We start from the raw sequence: 19,111 nt of genomic DNA, 5'->3' as shown, positions 1-19,111 counted from the left end.
AGAGCAGCAACGGAGTAACGCGATATATTCTGGTCTCTCATAAAAATATGAATACGCTAATTACAGGCTCAGCAGTGTGCAATGCTGGTCATAATACTTGAAAACCACATGAAATTCATTTGGCTGACAAACGAGAACATTTAAGAAAATCCAACTTCTTTAAAAAATATGTGACCTGGAATGGGAGGAGGTACTGGTAATGGTGAATTACTAACACTCAGTTTTTTTTAGCAAAATTGTATCGCAAGAAAGGTTTGTCTTTTCTAAAACTTCTGACAATTGCAGCTACACTACTCACAACTGATCCACAAACAATGAGATTTAAGCGGCAAGTATTGTCTAACTTCATTAAAAATAAATATAAATGTCGTGTGACTAGGGCCTCCCGGCGGGTAGACCGTTCGCCGGGTGCAAGTCTTTGGAGATTGACGCCACTTCGGAGACTTGCGCGTCGATGGGGATGAAATGATGATGATTAGGACAACACAACACCCAGTCCCTGAGCGGATAAAATCTCCGACCCAGCCGGGAGTCGAACCCGGGCCCTTAGAATTGACATTCTGTCGCGCTGACCACTCTCTCTCTCTCTCTCTCTCTCTCTTTTTTTTAAAAAAATCTCATTTTGTTCGCTTGGCTTGTGTTCGTTTCATCTGCTCGGGGCGGACGTCGTAAGTTCGTTGTTGATCGATTAACTCAGTTTTTTAATTACAGAGGGGAGCTAACCCCCTGACCGCACACGCTGAGCTACCGTGCCGGCACCACTCAGTCACCGGGGGCGGACATCTAACTTCATTAATCCAACATAAACGCAAATCATCAAATTACATATAGCTCTGTTAACAAATCTCAAAAGCACTACAAAAATGAAATATTTAACTAGACTTTTTATCAAAGCCGTTTACGTACATTCTGAGCTGACTCAACAGTTACAAATTATCAGCCAACTCATCTATACCAATGTCCTGGCAAAAAAGAAATCATAATTATTTAAATCTTTACCTTATTTGCCTGAAGACCTCTACTTCCATGTTCAACAATATTGACATACGTACATTAATCTAACTCTTGGTGACTTCACACAGCACACCACAGAAACTGCCATCGTCTTTCCCTCGCAGACGGCTACCTCGCACAAATGAGCGCCCAGCACTCTCTTACTCCAACAAAGCAGAACGGTATCTTTGGCTCTGTGATCGCGCACAGTCAGCGATCCAAATTATCGAGCCTATCAGAGACATACATCGTTTACAGTATACTAGTTTCATTTAAATTTATTAATATTCTTATCTTATTCTGGTGCCACATACAAGTGTGCCCCAGTACAGTCCTTTCAACAGAAATACTTGTAACTCTGATACTGAGGGCGTCAACATGGAGAGGTATTGGCATGAACAAGCACACTGCCACATTAAAAAAATTTCTATAAACGGATCATTAGAAAGAAAAGATCAGTGTTTAACGTCACAACGAGGACTTTATGGGCGGAGCCCACTCTTGTATTCAGGAAGGATGGGGAAGGAAATCGGCCGGATCCCTCCTCCATGCCATATCATTCGGTAAGTAACACGAGATAGTTTCCGTTGAACTTAGCTTAAGTATGTAAACTGCAGATAACAAAAACTTTGATGTATCTGAAAAGTTATAAAAATTGTGAAACTGGACGAAGGGTTACATACAGTAAGGGAGGAGGTATGTTGATGAATAAGCATTACTAGAGATACTAGAGATATACAATCTTAGGGTAAAGACTTCATATTATTCTGGTAATACAGATAAGACATCGATTACATGTTAACAAATTTTTGTTTGTTTGTATGCTGAGGTAATGAGATGGACTGAAATGAAGTCAGGTTATAACACCTAAAAACAGAGACACTAAACAGGAAAATCTGTGGCAGGACGAGTAGATCACTTAGGAACTGGTAAGGTGTTTACGTTTTGAGCAAAATCAGAGTTAAAGCGGGCCGGTGAAAGACACGTGTAAATTCATTTTTTAACTAGTAGACGTCATATAGAAGACAGGAAACCTTCTTGAAAAATTGCTGCCACAACATTATCGATCAATAGAACGTCAGATACTAATAATACACTACTATTAGAGAAAACTACAGCACCAAGGAGGAGACATGTTATTACAAAGTAATTTGTTCCACATTAGGGACATGCCAACACTCAAATGATTAGAATTACAGGGCAGTACATGCGTATGTACTCACCGTGAGAATTCCGTACGGGGTGAAGCTGCCAAATGCTACAGTCGGAGCTTCTAGAAATAGTAACACGGAAATAAGAGGGCCTGGATATGCCACTCGGGAACGCACTGCTGAGTAGTTCGTAAGCGCGTCGACAAAGCATCATCAGTGGTTCCAGGAGGACGAGAATGGGCAAGCTGTCGACCTCACATATCCCGCACATGTTCGATGGATGACATGTCAGGCGAATGCGCACGTCAGGGAAGCAATGGTACCCTTCGATCCTCGAAGAAGGCTTCAAAATCCTTCGACACATGTGGCCAGACATTGTTCTGCTAAAATATGGCACGTGGTGTTGTCTGCACAAGGGGTAGTGCCTTGGACTCTAAGATCTCCATGATGTAGTGGTTGATATTCAGACTGTTCCCAATACGTAAGAGGAGGTGATATCGCATGTTGTACCGAATGGCGACCCACGTCATCGCATTTGACTATTGTCCACTACGCCGGTGAATAATGCAGTCTGCCGATTGTGGGACTCGTCCGAAAACACTACATTTTGGTACTCAGTAAGAAAGGGATCGTGTTCAAGTGCCCATTACAGTCCCTGCCATTGGTTGTTCCTGGGCAGTGTAAGCGTACACAAGCGTATGCGTGCCACCAATTCATTCCTCAACGAACTGCCTCGAAACGTCGACGAAGGCATGTCCACACCAATTACAGAGCTACAATTTCGAATCAACAGTGTTGACGCACTTTTTTCTTCGAAAAATTACCTCCAAAATTCAGGTGCGTCTTTTACTCGAAACTAACATAAAAATGTCCAGTGTTTGGATTAAAATTCCCGTCAGTCTTAAAAATGGTTACATATTCGACGCCGCGGGAAATCTATCCTCACCAGGAGGGTACCACAACTGCCACCACCCAATCTCCCTGGAACTTCTCAGTGGAAGAGGGATCAAATAAGCGAAAATATGCCTCCCCAGGGCCACCTTTTCCTCTCCCCTCCTTCTCCCAGAGCGGACTTTTCTCCTTCCCTCCCTGAGTCCTTGCACCCCCTCATCGACTGCTTCCCTCCCACGTCCTCCCTTCCCCAACCCTCTTCGGCGTCTATAGTCTGGAGCTGAGCGACCGCTACGGTCACAGTTTCGAATCCTGCCTCGGGCATGGATGTGTGTGATGTCCTTAGGTTAGTTAGGTTTAATTAGTTCTAAGTTCTAGGTGACTGATGACCTCAGATGTTAAGTCGCATAGTGCTATGAGCCATTTGAACCTCTTCGGCGCGCCCCTCGTCCATCTCCCCTCCCTCCCTCCCTTTACCTTTTCCCTCCTCCCCACACTCCCTTCTTCCCTCCTCACCCCTTCTCCTCCCCTCCCTCTCTTCTTCCCACCACCCTTGTCTCTATGCCCCTGGCAGGTCCTCTCTGCTCATCGTAATCGGTTTACTATGTCAGTGTTGTGTTTGTTGCTGTTTTCCTGTGCGTCAAGAGCTGTGATTTTCTTTGTGTGCTGGACTTGTATATAGTGTTATTGTCACTGATTGTTGTGTGCTACGCCGTCTGTCGATACTTTTATGACCCAGTGTGTGGTTTTGTTTTGTGTGCGCTAATTTTTTACGGTTTTTATCTGCATTATACAGTCGTTCCCTTTTTGTCTGTTCTCTTCCGTACTGTTCCCTCTTTTTTATGTATATGTATACCTGATTTTCTCCTTTCCGTTCTTTCAAAAGTCTTTCTTTGTGTAAATAATGTCTTTCGGCTGAAGAGCAACGTATATGCTGCTGCCAGACCGCCCTATGTGGGGCATTGAAATACCATAAAGGATAAAAAAATCTCGGCTTAATTGATAATCGACCGTTTCTGAAAAACGATAGTCAAAATTTTCGAGGCATTTTCCAGATACTTTATTTGCCTTTTACCGTGCAGCGCACTCAGCCGAAATGGTGGCACAGCAGTTATTGTCATGGCTCCCTAATTTTGCACCTTGTGTTCGGAATATGATTATTGTTTTTTCTTATTTTATTTTGTTTTCATTTACCTACCCATGTCCATAGACAGTTACTACAATGAGAGAGACAAGGGCGTTACATTAATTGAAAATTAGAACTTGATTTCACACATTTATTATGTAATGTACGCTGTGATCAAAAAACGTACGTTTTTCATATTAGGTGCATTGTGCTGACACCTACTGCCAGGTACTCCGTATCAGCGACCTCAGTAGTCATTAGTCATTGTGAGAGAACAGGATGGGACGCCCCGCGTACTCACGGACTTCGAACGTGGTCAGGAGATTGGGTGTCACTTGTGTCATACATCTGCAAGCGAGATTTCCACACTCCTAAACATCCCTAGGTCCACTGTTTTCGATGTGATAGTGAAGTGGAAACGTGAAGGGACACGTACAGCACAAAAGCGTACAGCCCAGCCTGGCCTGTTGACTGACAGAGACTGCTGACATTTGAAGAGGGTCGTAATGTTTAATAGGCAGACATCTATCCAGACCATCACACAGGACTTCCAAACTGTATCAGGATCCACTGCAAGCACTATGACAGTTAGGTGGGAGGTGAGAAAACTTGGATTTCATGGTCGAACGGTTGCTCATAAGCCACACATCACGCCGGTAAATGCCGAACGACGCCTCACTTAGTGTAAGGAGCGTGAACATTGGACGATTGAACAGTGGAAAAACGTTGTGTGAAGTGATGAATCACGGTACACAATGTGGCGATCCGATGGGAGGGTGTGGGTATGGCGAATGCCCGGTCAACGTCATCTACCAACGTGTGTGGTGCCAACAGTAAAATTAGATGGCGGTGGTGTTATGGTGTGGTCGTGTTTTCACGGAAGGGACTTGCACCTCTTGTTGTTTTACATGGCACTATCAAAACAGAGGCCTACATTGTGTTTTAAGCACCTTCTTGCTTCCCACTGTTGAAGAGCAATTCGGGGATGGCGACTGCACCTTTCAACACGATCGAGCACCTGTTCATAATGCACGGCCTGTGATGGAGTGGTTCCACGGGAACATCCCTCTAATGGACTGGCCTGCACAGAGTCCTGACCTGAATCCCATAGAATACCTTCGGAATGTTTTGGATTGCCAACTTCGTGCCAGGCCTCACCGACCGACATCGATACCTCTCCTCGGTGTAGCGCTCCGTGAATAATGGGCTGCCATTGCCCAAGGAACCTTCCAGCAACTGACTGAACGTATGCCTGCGAGAGTGGAAGCTGTCATTGAGGCTAGTGGAGGGGCAACACCATACTGAATTCCAGCATTACCGACGGAGGGCGCCACGAACTTGTTCGTCAGTTTTAGCCAGGTGTCCGGATATTTTTGACCACATAGTGTATATGCGTATCGTATATTGAAGAGTTACAACATTTTTAAAAACTCGTCTTCTGATTCTTCATTCTAGTATATATTCTTACGTTAGTTCTTAAATATATGCATATGTCATCCTTCAGGGAGATTTGGTGCATTCGCTTGGATGATACCGACTGTAGTAACATTCGAAACACAGATATACCGAGGGCCACGAGCATCGTCCGAAAGCAGACAATACGACATTTCTTCGTATGAATCTCACTCGCATAAGAACCGTCCTTAAAACTGATGTAGATTTCGCGCGTTGGCAATGATTTCGAAACCATGCATAACAAACCACTTTTCCGAAAACTGGCGCTTGCAGTTGACTATGGATCAAGATGCACTATAGGAATTTCACCGAAAACAATTTCAAATAATTTTCTCCTTTTTTCATTAATTCATCCATCTTACAATTAGTAGACGAATAAGGACAAAGTTATATCAATAGACACTGGAAAACATTCTTGTAGTAATTTTCTGTATAGACGAGTATGTAAATGGAGAACAAAAATAAAAGTTTCAATCGGGTTTCAAACAAGGTGAGCAAAATTAAAAAAACCGCGACGCTAACAACTATGCCACCATTTTTCTGAAGATTTCGCTCTGTAAAAAGAATATAAAATACTTGTAAAATACCTCGAAAACTTTGACAGTTGCTTTTTCAGAAACGGTCGAGTACCTACATATAAGTCGACACACGTGTTCTCTTATTTTGACCACTCTTCCACAGAGTGAAATTGCTGGGAAATCAGGTTATGTCACTTGCCGTGTTCTCGTCAGTTCAAAAATGGTTCAAATGGCTCTGAGCACTATGGGACTTAACATCTGTGGTCATCAGTCCCCTAGAACTTAGAACTACTTAAACCTAACTAACCTAAGGACATCACACACATCCATGCCCGAGGCAGGATTCGAGCCTGCGACCGTAGCAGTCGCGCGGTTCCGGACTGAGCGCCTAGAACCGCTATTCTCGACAGTAGTGAACTATATGTGTAGTGGTACTAGAAACTACGATTGAATAGTCCCAGACGGATTGCACACCAACGATTTTTGAAGATAGCCAAACATAACCTACTTTTCATGGCAATGAAGTAAATTTCTGCAGTAGAAGCCAGTAAAACGCCTAACGAATACCCCTGTGGCTGTGGGCGGTTACCTCTGGCACGTGGGCAGAGCCGCGGCATAAAAATCCTTGCAATTCCAATACTCCGCTAGCGAAAACAGTAATGGATTGCATAACAGTTTCATGAGCCTGCTAACGCAATTTCCGCGGCGCTGCAGACACCTACAATTCCCGCAAATTAATCATTGAAACGGCAGCCCGTTTTAAACCCCGCCAGAGGCAAGGGAGTTGACCAACACATCAACCACCGCACAGCACACATGGCCGGTCTTCCAATTACCACGCCTGTAATTTTCTAAATATTCTCTAGTGCTGCTCGCCCTGTGAAAATATTTTGGCCCACAAGCCACAATGTCATGATGCATTATTCTGTGAGGATACCACCGATAAAACTCTCTCCATAAACCCTACGACCAAGCAGCCACAAAATTTCCTAATACACTTTTCTCCATGTTCGTAGAAAACCTTTTTCCGGTTTTGGTCCATACTAAAAGCTCGGAAAATGTCGGAAGGAAAGACGTTGAAGTAGAAGTGTTTCGCGGAGATGGACAAATGCTCATAGCTCTTAATGTATGCATTTTAAAGCCCTTTTTGATGGAAATTTTTTGTTTCGTTTTAGTTCATACTACTTCCACTCAAAACATATACACAGATGGATTTATTTATTTGTGAATAGTCCACAACTTCTTCTAAACCACTATATCTATTTCAACCAAACTTGACAATTGTTTGGAAATAAGCACTGTGATGGTGGGGTGACGGTGCGAGTGAAAACGGTGTGACGTGAGAGATGGACAGGCAGGGGGGGGGGGGGGGGGGAGAGGGGGAAGGTGGAGATGCACAGATAGGAGGCGTCAAAATTGTGAAGCGTATCTACTCGCCCATGTTTTACAGTTACCTTAGAACGATCTCCAAAATATGTGACAGCAGGCGATGAAATTTACGCAAAATTATCGCATCTGTAAGACGTCGCATTGATTAGGCACACTTCAAAATCTATGGAAGTAAAAATTAATGCAAACATATAAAATTATTTTAAAGAGACTTTCCAGAAATGTTCCAACGCAAATTATCTTTCGAATAAGACCAATGTGGCATTTGATAGAGTAAGTTAATGAAATTCTCATCCAATGAAATGATTATTGAAACATAATCGGACGTCGTTTCGTATGAAAGCAGATTTTTTGTGAAAAATATGAAAACGTTTAACGACACTGGTCGACTGGCACACGATCTTCTTAGCCACTAAACAACCCAACTTTTTATGCGGGCGGTAAATTTTAAATACGTTGAATAGCTATCTTTCAAATAACAAAGAGAATAATTTTTTAAATAAATTTCTTTAAACACATTTGAATTGAAATATTGTTATTATTACCATAAAGTACCCGAAAGGCCAGCGCCTAGAAGAAGAAGGAAGACTCTTCCAGAAAAGAAACAAGAGGTGTGCGCCTTAGGAAAGACAAATGATTTTTAAAAAAGAATGCCGTGTGTAGTAGAAGTTTATTTAGTAGCAACTCACTGAGGTCCAAGGTGGCAGCGAAACCTGGTAGATATACTAACGCGTTAACGTGGAACCGATTTACGTTGGGAAAAACTGGCTTCAATGTTGGCCAACAGGTGCAAATCTGGCGCTGTACATCACCTCATCGACATCTCTGGTGTTCATATTGAACAAACTGTGTAAGAGTCGGTTAATAATAACCTTTTCTGTTCCTAATCCATTTAGTATGGAAACGTTTCTATATGTCTTTCTTGCATTCATAGCGCCAGGCTTTCACCTGGTGGCCCAAATTGGAAATAATTTGTTTCTAGCGTGAATCGATTCCAGACTAACACATTAGAATATGTACCAAATTTCTCTGTCACACATTAACACATTTGACTATCTACCAAGTTTCACTGTCTCTGTAATTAGTGCTCCCACTGGACCTCTTTGAGTAGCTGAACTTTAATTATAATCATCCAGTATTATTTGTGTTTGATGGAGACAACATAAAAAAATGAACTACTATAAGTGGCCATAGGATATGGGGGAGGAACAGAGAGAGGAGGAGACGAGGAGGCGAACAGAGAGGGGGCCAGAATAGGACAAAGAGAGGGGACAGGAGATAGAAAGTGGGTGGAGGTGGCAGTGGAAGAGATGGACAGAGATAGGTCTAAGAGGAATTGAGGGGACAGACAGAAGGGAGGAGAAGTGGAAGGACAAGATCGATAGGGAAGAGGAAGAGAAGATCGGTAGAGAGAGGAGTGAGTAGAAGGAAGGAATATGAAAGAGGGAGAGGAGTTACGACCAGGTGGAGGATGTGAGCATACAAGTGGGAATGGAAGAGCGTGTTAGCAGGCAGGTGGAAGAAGGAGCAGGTGTGAAGTAGGGGGTGAGGAGGCAGTGGAAGAAGGAGCAGGTGTGAAGTACGGGGTGAGGAGGCAGGTGGGAGAAAGACAGGTTTTCAAAAGGCTGAGTTTAAGGTGGACAGCATGGAGGGAGAAAATGGGGTGATTTAGAAGATCAGTGAGAGGGACAGAAAGGGGGAAAAAGATGGACAGAGAGAAGGGAAAGGAGGACATAGAGAGGGGAGTAAGAGATGAACAGAGAGAGGAGGGGTGGAAGGAGTGGTAGGAAAATGTAGAGTAGGGGCAGGAGACGGACAGAGGCAAAGAGGAGGAGGAGATACATAGAGATAGGAAGAAGAAAGAGATATGTGCAATTTGAGAGAGAGAAGGAGAGAAGCGCCTCAGAGTTCAGGACGCCATGTTTTCGTGTGTCTCGTGCGTACTGTTGTTGGGGTAGTATACCGATTGTAACGCTCCTAATACGGATTCCATGGCATAATTATTTGCAGACAAAACTGTAATATGCTTTGGTGCACTTCCGCATCTATTTTGTCAGTTCATTTATCCTAATTTTAAAGTCGACAAAGGATGATTTATAAGTCGAATCAACGGCGATGATTGCCGCATTAGTTTTTCAAACTAATTTTTGAAGTCGAAATTTTGACTGACGGGGTATTTAATAAATGTACGTAACTAACAAGGCTCACATAATTTTTGAGGACAATGAAGAGAAGTTCCACAACGTTTCACTATTAACTGTAAAAATTGTAGTGTAGGAGGATTCATTTCCCTAGTATTTTGGATAATTGAAGAAAGACGGATACAATGAGCAGTTAAAGTAAGCCAGGAAGACAGGAATGGTGGTTTGCGGAAATCGACAAATCATTCGTTTCGAGTAAAGTAAGAATCCTGTACTGTGAATGCCAATTACAATATCCAACCAAATTCGGAAATTCGTGGTAAGGTCTTATGGGACCAAACTGCTGAGGTCATCGGCCCCTAAGCTTACACACTATTTAATCTAACCTAAACTAACGCACGCTATGGACGACACACACACCCATGCCCGAGGGAGAACTCAAATCTCCGACGGGGGGAGAGCCGCGCGGACCATGACAAGACGCCTCAGACAACCCGGCTATCCCAGGCGGCTATCTAACGAACACTTCGTTGTACCAATACTATTCAGTGTTTCAATGCACAATTTGTATTGTATTAGCACAAGAATGAACAAAAAGTGCACTTTTTCAGAGCCAATCACTTATCTTACGATGATAGTAGCTGCTCTACAAATATTGACATTATTCATTTAGTGCATAATGGATTGTGTCGCATCTGTATTTAATGCCGTATTCACCTCACGTAGTAATTTGTAGCTGCGAAAATTTTGATTGTGCCTTGTGAGATACGTGTGCAGTAATACATCCAATTTAAAAACAGTGCAGTTTTTATTTACAGATAGATTTTTCTGGTTGGTGTTTATTGTATTTCACAGGACAAATTATTGATAACGATAAATAGAGTGCGAAGAATGTTAAATTGGCAATAGGTGTATTCCTAGCGTGTATAACATGGGTAATTTACCTATTTTACAGCTATTGTGTCGGCGTAGAAAGAATAGACGATTCGTTCTCAAAAATCTGCTGCTGCGAAACTGTTTTTGATGTTCTAACTTTCCTAAATGTCAGTGCAGAAATATGTTTTCCGGACTTCTCCACTACAAGAGACAGTTATGAGTTCCACAACGACTCTAGGAAGAAGAAAAAAAAGAGATTATGTGGGGACCAAAGAGAATATTCGAAGCTGAGAGACTACTAATTTGAATGATGAATATCCCAGGAACTGAAACGGTTTCAGAACATGCGAATGTGAAATAAACCAGAAGAAACTTTGTCTGGTCGATTCCCATTATATTCAGTGCATGAGTAAAACTCTGAGTTTTCACTGTTCTCTTTGTTCATCTGACATACGTACTGTCTCACTCCACACTGTTCAGTATATGAGTCAGCGGACTTCTTACTGGTTTTATTTTGCATGCCACGAATTTCTCGTTTACGACCTTCATTCACAGTTATTTTCTTGACATATTCTCACATCTGTCCTGCCTTACAGTTTTTTCCCTCTGCATTTCCCTCTAGTATCAAGGAGATTATTCCCTGATACCTCAAGACATGCCCTATCATCCTGTCCCATCTTATTGCCAGTGTTGCCCAAGTAGTCTTTTCCTCGACGATTCTGAAAAGAACCTCCTCAATCCTTTTCTTATTAGCCCACCTGATCTTCAACATTTTTCTACAACACAAAATCTCGAACGCTTGGAATCTCTTATGTTCCGGTTCCCCACTGCCCGTGTTTCAGTACAATACAATGCTGTGCTCTAAAAGTAAATCCTCAGAAATTTCTTCCTCAAATTAAGACCTGTGTTTGGCAGTAGTGGACTTCTCTTGGCCAGAAAAGCCCTCTTTGCCTGAGCTAGTCTGCTTCTATGATCTTCTTGCTTCTTATGTAATGGGTTACTTTGATTCCAAGGTAGCAGATTCTCTAAGTTCATCTAATTCGTGACCAGCAAGTTTGATGTTAAGATTCTCGCTATTCTCATTTCTGCTTCTACTCATCACTTTTGTCTTTCTTCGATTTATTCTCAATCCATATTCTTCACTAATTACACTGTTCAATCTATTCAACAGATCCTGTAATTCTTCTACAGTTTCGCTGAAGATAACGATGTCATCCTCAAGTCTTAGTATTAATATCGTTTCACCTTTTAATCCCGATGTTGAACCTTTCTTATAATTCCTTCATTACTTCTTCGATGTACTGATTTAACAGCAGGGATCAAACGCTGCATTCTGTCTTACACCCTTTTCAATCCGAGCACTTCATTGTTGGTGTTCCAGTCTTACTGTTCCCTATTGGTTCTTATACGTATTGTACTTTACCCGCGTTCCCCTGTAGCTTGCTCCAATTTGTCGCCTATTACTCCTATATCTCTCTTGTCCATTCCACAGTGTCAAACGCTTTTCCTATAGCGACAATTCCTATGATCGTATCTTGATTTTCCCTCACTCTTGCGCAAGTCAGAACTGCCTTTCTGGTGCCTTTACTTTCCTAAACCCAAACCGATCATCATCTAACAGCCTTAATTTTCGTTTGCGTTCTTCTGTATGTCATTACTGAGACCAGCTTGGATACATGAAATGTAACGCTGATTATACCATAATTCTCGCACTTACCGGCTCTTCCTGTCTTCAGAATTGTGTGGATGAACTTTTTCCGAAAGTTTGATGGTATATTGCCAATCTCACGCATCCTACACACCAGCGTGAACAGTCGTTTTGCTGCCATTTCCCCCAATGATTTTAGAAATTCTGGTGAAAGTTATCTATCTCTTCTGCCTTATTGGATCTTAAGTCTTCCAAAGATCCTTTAAATTATCGCTCTAATAATGGATCCAGTATTTCCTCCTTGTCGAGTTCAGTTTCTTCAGTCATCAGTCCAGTGCTGTTAGCGACCTTATGTGTACTCTTTCTACCTATTCGCTCTCTCATCTGCGTTTAACAATGGAGCTGTTATTGCACTCTTAATGTTAACCCCTTTGGTTTTAATTTCATGAAAAGTTGTTTTGATTTTTCGATATGCTGATATCGTCCTCAAATCATATCATTCATATCGTTTCACCCTGAATCCCGATGTTGAACCTTTCTTATAATTCCGTCATTACTTCTTCGATGTACTGATTTAACAGCAGGGATCCAAGGCTGAATCGAGACAAAACTGAGTTCATGCAGTTAGGAAGAATACAAGGGCAGGAAGAATTTCTTGAGATAGACGGCAAGAGGTTCGAGAGAGTACGCCAGTTCAAATACTTGGGATCTTGGTTTACCACGGACAACAACACAAATATGGACATCAAGGAAAGAATAGCAGTGGGAATGAAATGCATGCATTCCCTCAGAGAGACGCTCGGCTCTAAATCGATCTCAGTGAACACTAAGATGAAAATCTACAACACAGTGATACGCCCAGCAGTAATGTACGGTTCAGAAACATGGAGCATGACTATGCGAGAAAGGGAAAAGCTATTAATATTTGAAAGAAGAGTAATGAGGAAGATATGGGGACCAGTTTTAGATAACGGAGAATGGAGGAGGAGGAAAAACGAGGAAATCTACCTTCTGATGCGACAACTAACTATCCTACAGAAGATAAAGAGCAAAAGAATAGAATGGGTGGGCCATGTAGCTCGTATGCCAGATGGAAGACAGACGAAGATGGCAGTAGTAGAGAAAACAAACACCAAACGCCCCATTGGACGACCAAGGCAGCGCCCGATGGACGACCTGACGAAGGACCTAGCAGCCCTGGGAACTGAAGACACCTGGAGGAACCGGGCACAAAACAGGAAGGAATGGAGGCAGTCTGTGGAAGCAGCGTGTGGTCTGCAGGGCCTGTGATCGCTGAATATCTATTTATCTGAGTCAGTCCTTCGGACGATCATTTCATTTGCGTTTTCTTCACATTTTTCCTGCAGCCATTCCGCCTTGTCTTCCCTGCACTTCCTGTTTATGTCATTGCTAAGTGGTTTACAGTGCCGTATTCCGTCTATCCCTGAACGATTTTGTAAGAGCTGTGCCGTGTAATAGCCAATAACTAGTTCAAATGGCTCTGAGCACTATGGGACTTAACTTCTGAGGTCATCAGTCCCCTAGAACTTGGAACTACTTAAACCTAACTAACCTAAGGACATCACCCACATCCATGCCCGAGGCAGGATTCAAACCTACGACCGTAGCGGTCACGCCGTTCCAGACTGTAGCGCCTAGAACCGCTCGGCCACTGTGGCAGGCGTAATAGCTAATAGGCCACTACGTATCGCGTTGGGCCGCTGCCTTGTTGTGCATCCCTCACGCAGTCTGAAAGAAACACGGCGACCTCCTGAGGATTGTCCTTCCTCTTTTTCTCTCTCTCCAGCCTGGAGCAGCCGCTGGCGCCAGCAGTCGCTCCCCCGCCGCTGGCCTACGCACTGTGGGCCGTGTTGGCGTGGCCTCTGGCGGCGCGACCTTCACCCATAGCCGGCCGCACAGTGAATGCGCGCTAATTCCAGAGGACCGGGCCACAGATTTGCTGGGATCAACTCCCTCACTGCTGCTCTTTCCAAGGCTAATCGGCCGGCCTACTGCTGCAGGCTCCAGGCTCCAGGCTCCAGCACGCGGGCGGATTGCTTCCTGGCCGACACATAACGGAGCGCTTTCCCCACAAACGGTAGAACCTATTGCACGCTAGCGAAATCGTGAAGTGGAGACATTTTCAAATCATCAGTCTTTCGACTAGCTTTATGCCTAGTTTATACGATAACACTAGGCTGCCTGCAACTGCGCCACCAGCGCATGCGCGGCGCGCGTGTGCCCTACTCGTTGGGAAGCTAAGCAGTTTCGGCTCGTTCCAACTTTGACACTACTTCCACGAGTTTTGAGTTTGGGTGTGTCAATGTGATAAGTGTCTACATCTATATCTACATCTAAATCTACATTTATACTCCACAAGCCACCCAACGGTGTGTGGCGGAGGGCACCTTACGTGCCACTGTCATTACCTCCCTTTCCTGTTCCAGTCGCGTATGGTTCGCGGAAGAACGACTGCCGGAAAGCCTCCGTGGGCACTCGAATCACTCTAATTTAACATTCGTGATCTCCTCGGCAGGTATAAGTAGGGGGAAGCAATATATTCGATACTTCATCCAGAAACGCACCCTCTCGAAACCTGGACAGCAAGCTACACCGCGATGCAGAGCGCCTCTCTTGGAGAGTCTGCCACTTTTGCTAAACATCTCTGTAACGCTATTACGCTTACCAAATAACCCTGTGACGAAACGCGCTCCTCTTCTCTGGACCCTCTCTACCTTCTCTGTCAACCCGACCTGGTACGGATCCCACACTCATGAGCAATACTCAAGTATAGATCGAACGAGTGTTTTGTAAACCACCTCCTTCGTTGATGGACCACATTTTCTAAGGACTCTCCCAATGAATCTCGACCTGGCAGCCGCCTTACCAACAATTAATTTTATATGGTCATTCCACTTCAAATCGTTCCGTACGCATACTCCCAGATATTTTACAGAAGTAACTGCTACCAGTGTTTGTTCCGCTATCATATAATCATACAATAAAGGATCCTTCTTTCTATGTATTCGCAATACATTACATTTGTCTATGTTAAGGGTCAGTTGCCACTCCCTGCACCAAGTGCCTATCCGCTGCAGATCTTCCTGCATTTCGCTGCAATTTTCTAATGCTGCAACTTCTCTGTATACTACAGCATCATCCGCGAAAATCCGCATGGAACTTCCGACACCATCTACTAGGTCATTTATATATATTATGGAAAGCAATGGTCTCATAACACTCCTCTGCGGCACGCCAGAGGTTACTTTAACGCCTGTAGACGTCTCCATTGAGAACAACATGCTGTGTTCTGTTTGCTAAAAACTCTTCAATCCAGCCACACAGCTGGTCTGATATTCCGTAGGCTCTTACTTTGTCTATCAGGCGACAGCGCAGAACTGTATCTAACGCCTTCCGGAAGTCGAGGAAAATGGCATCTACCTGGGAGCCTGTATCTAATATTTTCTGGGTCTCATGAACAAATAAATCGAGTTGGGCCTCACACGATCGCTGTTTCCGGAATCCATGTTGATTCCTACAGAGTAGATTCTGGGTTTCCAGAAATGATATGATAAGCCAGGAAAAAACTGTTCTAAAATTCCACAACAGATCGATGTCAGAGACATAGGCCTATAGTTTTGTGCATCTGCTCGACGACCCTTCTTGAAAACTGGAACTACCTGTGCTCTTTTCCAATCATTTGGAACCTTCTGTTCGTCTAGAGACTTGCGATACACGGCTGTTGGAAGGGGGACAAGCTCTTTCGTGAACTGGTATCCCGTTAGGTCCAGTGGACTTCCCTCTGTTGAATGATATCAGTTGCTTTTCTATTCCTTGGACACTTATTTCGATGTCAGCCATTTTTTCGTTCATGTGAGGATTTAGAGAAGGAACTGCAGTGCGGTCTTCCTCTGTGAAATAGCTTTGGAAAAAAGAGTTTAGTATTTCAGCTTTACGCGTGTCATCCTCTGTTTCAATGCCATTATCATCCCAGAGTGTCTGGATATGCTGTTTCGATCCACTTACTGATTTAACCTAAGACCAGAACTTCCTACGATTTTCTGTCAAGTCGGTACATAGAATTTTACTTTCGAATTCACTGGACGCTTCACGCATAGCCCTCCTTACGCTTTGACATCGTTTAGCTTCTGCTGGTCTGAGAGGTTTTGGCTGCGTTTAAATTTGCAGTGAAGCTCTCTTTGCTTCGCAGTAGTCTCCTAGCTTTGTTGCTGAACCACGGTGGGTTTCTCCCGTCCCTCACAGTTTTACTCGGGACGTACCTGTATAAAACGCATTTTACGATTGCCTTGAACTTTTTCCACAAACACTCAACATTGTCAGTGTCGGAACAGAAATTTTCGTTTTGATCTGTTAAGTAGTCTGAAATCTGCCTCCTATTACTCTTTCTAAACAGATAACCCTTCCTCCCTTCTTTTATATTCCAATTTACTTCCATATTCAGGGATGCTGCAACGGCCTTATGATCACTAATTCGCTGTTCTGCGCTTACAGAGTCGAAAAGTTCGCATCTGTTTGATATCAGTAGATCCGAGGCGTTATCTCCACGAGTCAGTTCTCTGTTTAATTGCTCGATGTAATTTTCGGATAGTGCACTCAGTATAATGTCACTCGATGCTCTGTCCCTACCACCCGTCCTAAACATCTGAGTGTCCCAACCTATATCTGGTCAATTGAAATCTCCACATAAGACTATAACATGCTGAGGAAATTTATTTGAAATGTATTCCATATTTTCTCTCAGTTGATCTACCACTAATGCTGCTGAGTCGAGAGGTCGGTGAAGGGAGTCAATTATTAACCTAGCTCGGTTGTTGAGTATAACCTTCTCCCATAGTAATTCACAGGATCTATCCACTTCTATTTCACTACAGGATAAACTACTACAGTATAATTTTGGTATCTGAATCGATTGTGAGCGAGCAGCGATGTTGTAAAGTTGTATCGCGGAAGTTGGGTTATTATCATTGGTGTGGACGGAGGCGCAGGGTCAGGCAATGTTAAGATGTGCTAGAGTGAGGAAGCAATGGCAATGTTATGTTTCGAATGTAAAGTCTCAATTTATCAATGTGTTTAATAATCATGATTATATCAAGAATGCAACGGAAACTGACTTATGAAGGAGGAAATCTAATGGAATGTCTTGGGTAAATATTATAATGATGTTATTTTCTTTTTAAATATTGCTGCACCATCGGAATATATTGGTTATTGTACTGAGAGTTGCTAGGTTTGTGAGATGGGAAAATGTATTGCTTGGATGTTAAGTCGTTCATTAAATTTAGAGTCAGCCATGAGCATCTGTTCATAGTATTAAAAAAAAGTGTTGTCTTTTATGCGCATATTTAATTTTTTACCAACCTTTCTCTTACAATTTTTTATTGATCATGGAACCATGCGTTCACAAAATACTTCGATTTGCAACCAACAGAGAACTCATTGCACCTCTCGAGTGTCTCTGTGTAGATACAGTTATTTGCAGCTTTAGCATAGCATCGCGCAAGGCAGAGCAGTACTGCAACGCGTTATCCAGATTTGCGCAGAATAGAGGCAAGGACTAAATACTTTGATTTATTTTATTTATTCAATTAGGGACAACATATGCCATTCAGATACAGTTTCTGTAATCAATTTTGCAAAAATAATTATTTTAGATTTCGTGTTTAAGTTCATTATTCAGGCAGTTTATACTGTTAAAAATTTTTGCAGTCAGGCTTTTGCAGTATGAAAGACTTCCCTTTGCATTACGACAATTAGTTATTATTACAGTGCAGCTTTGTCTTCACAATACGACAGTTCATTATTACTACAGCTCAGATCTTACTATCAGAAACAGATAACTTCAACTGATATTTTTATTATTTAGAGAACTTTCAAGCGTAGTGTAAACAAAATTGACTTGTGAACTGGGGAGTGGAAGCAATTCTTCGCTTTCTGAGTATCTATGCTATGCACAGGCACTTATGAACTGGGGAATGGAGGCAATTCTTCGCTTTCTGGACATTTATGCTATGCAGAGGTGTTCGGGGGTTTTCAATGATGCTGACTAACAAAAACTAGCAGTGACGTGTTGATGCGCCTGTGGCCGTCCTAAGCGATCTGAACATTGAAGGATTCACGATGTCTGAGCTGCAGGTTACAATACATTCAATTAGGAGTATTATACAAACGAACTAACAAAACTGCAGGCAAGCAAAACATCTCGGGGTGGAGCAGTCCACGTCTACAAGACGAAAATCACATGTTTCGAGTTGGTTGGTTGGTTTTTTAAGGCAAATTGCGTCCAGAAGAAAAGGATGCACAAATATGTTGACTTGAACTCATTACTCAGTATTAATTTATTTAAAAAGTCACATCAGTGCTTCACATTCACAATTTACGGTACTGGTATATATTTTTAAACGTTTAAATTTTGCCAAGGTGCGGCTCCTTCTGTACGAAAGTAGTGGAAAACCGTTCTCTTCTTAATTCGGCCTGTCTCAAATAATTAATGCCGCCGGCATGCAGCTTTGTCCGTATCAGCCGCCCAGCATTTATGCTGCTCCATACCCTTGGTTAATAAACTGCACCATCCACATTCTCTTCACGCTTTACGGTATCCTTTTTCTTTATTGCATTGTTAATTATACTTAAATGAAACGTGAACCTGCCCGGTGGCATTCTAAGATGATTAAAATAACTTCTAAGATCTTCCATTACAATTGCTTTTAGCAAGGTCGCTGAGCAACCGAGCTGACGTCTCCCTTTTTTTTTAACCAGTCAAGAACCCAGATACGTTCCTCAATTTTTTATCCTTTGTCTTATGCAGTGATTTCACGAAAATAAGCATTAACTTCGGCACAACCCGTACAGTTGCTAAAATTTTCATTTTACACACGAGTAGACGGCACTCACAAACGACGAAA

Source organism: Schistocerca piceifrons, chromosome 2 (assembly GCF_021461385.2).
Source record: "Schistocerca piceifrons isolate TAMUIC-IGC-003096 chromosome 2, iqSchPice1.1, whole genome shotgun sequence".
Lineage (NCBI taxonomy): Eukaryota > Metazoa > Arthropoda > Insecta > Orthoptera > Acrididae > Schistocerca > Schistocerca piceifrons.
This window is presented reverse-complemented; position numbering follows the sequence as displayed.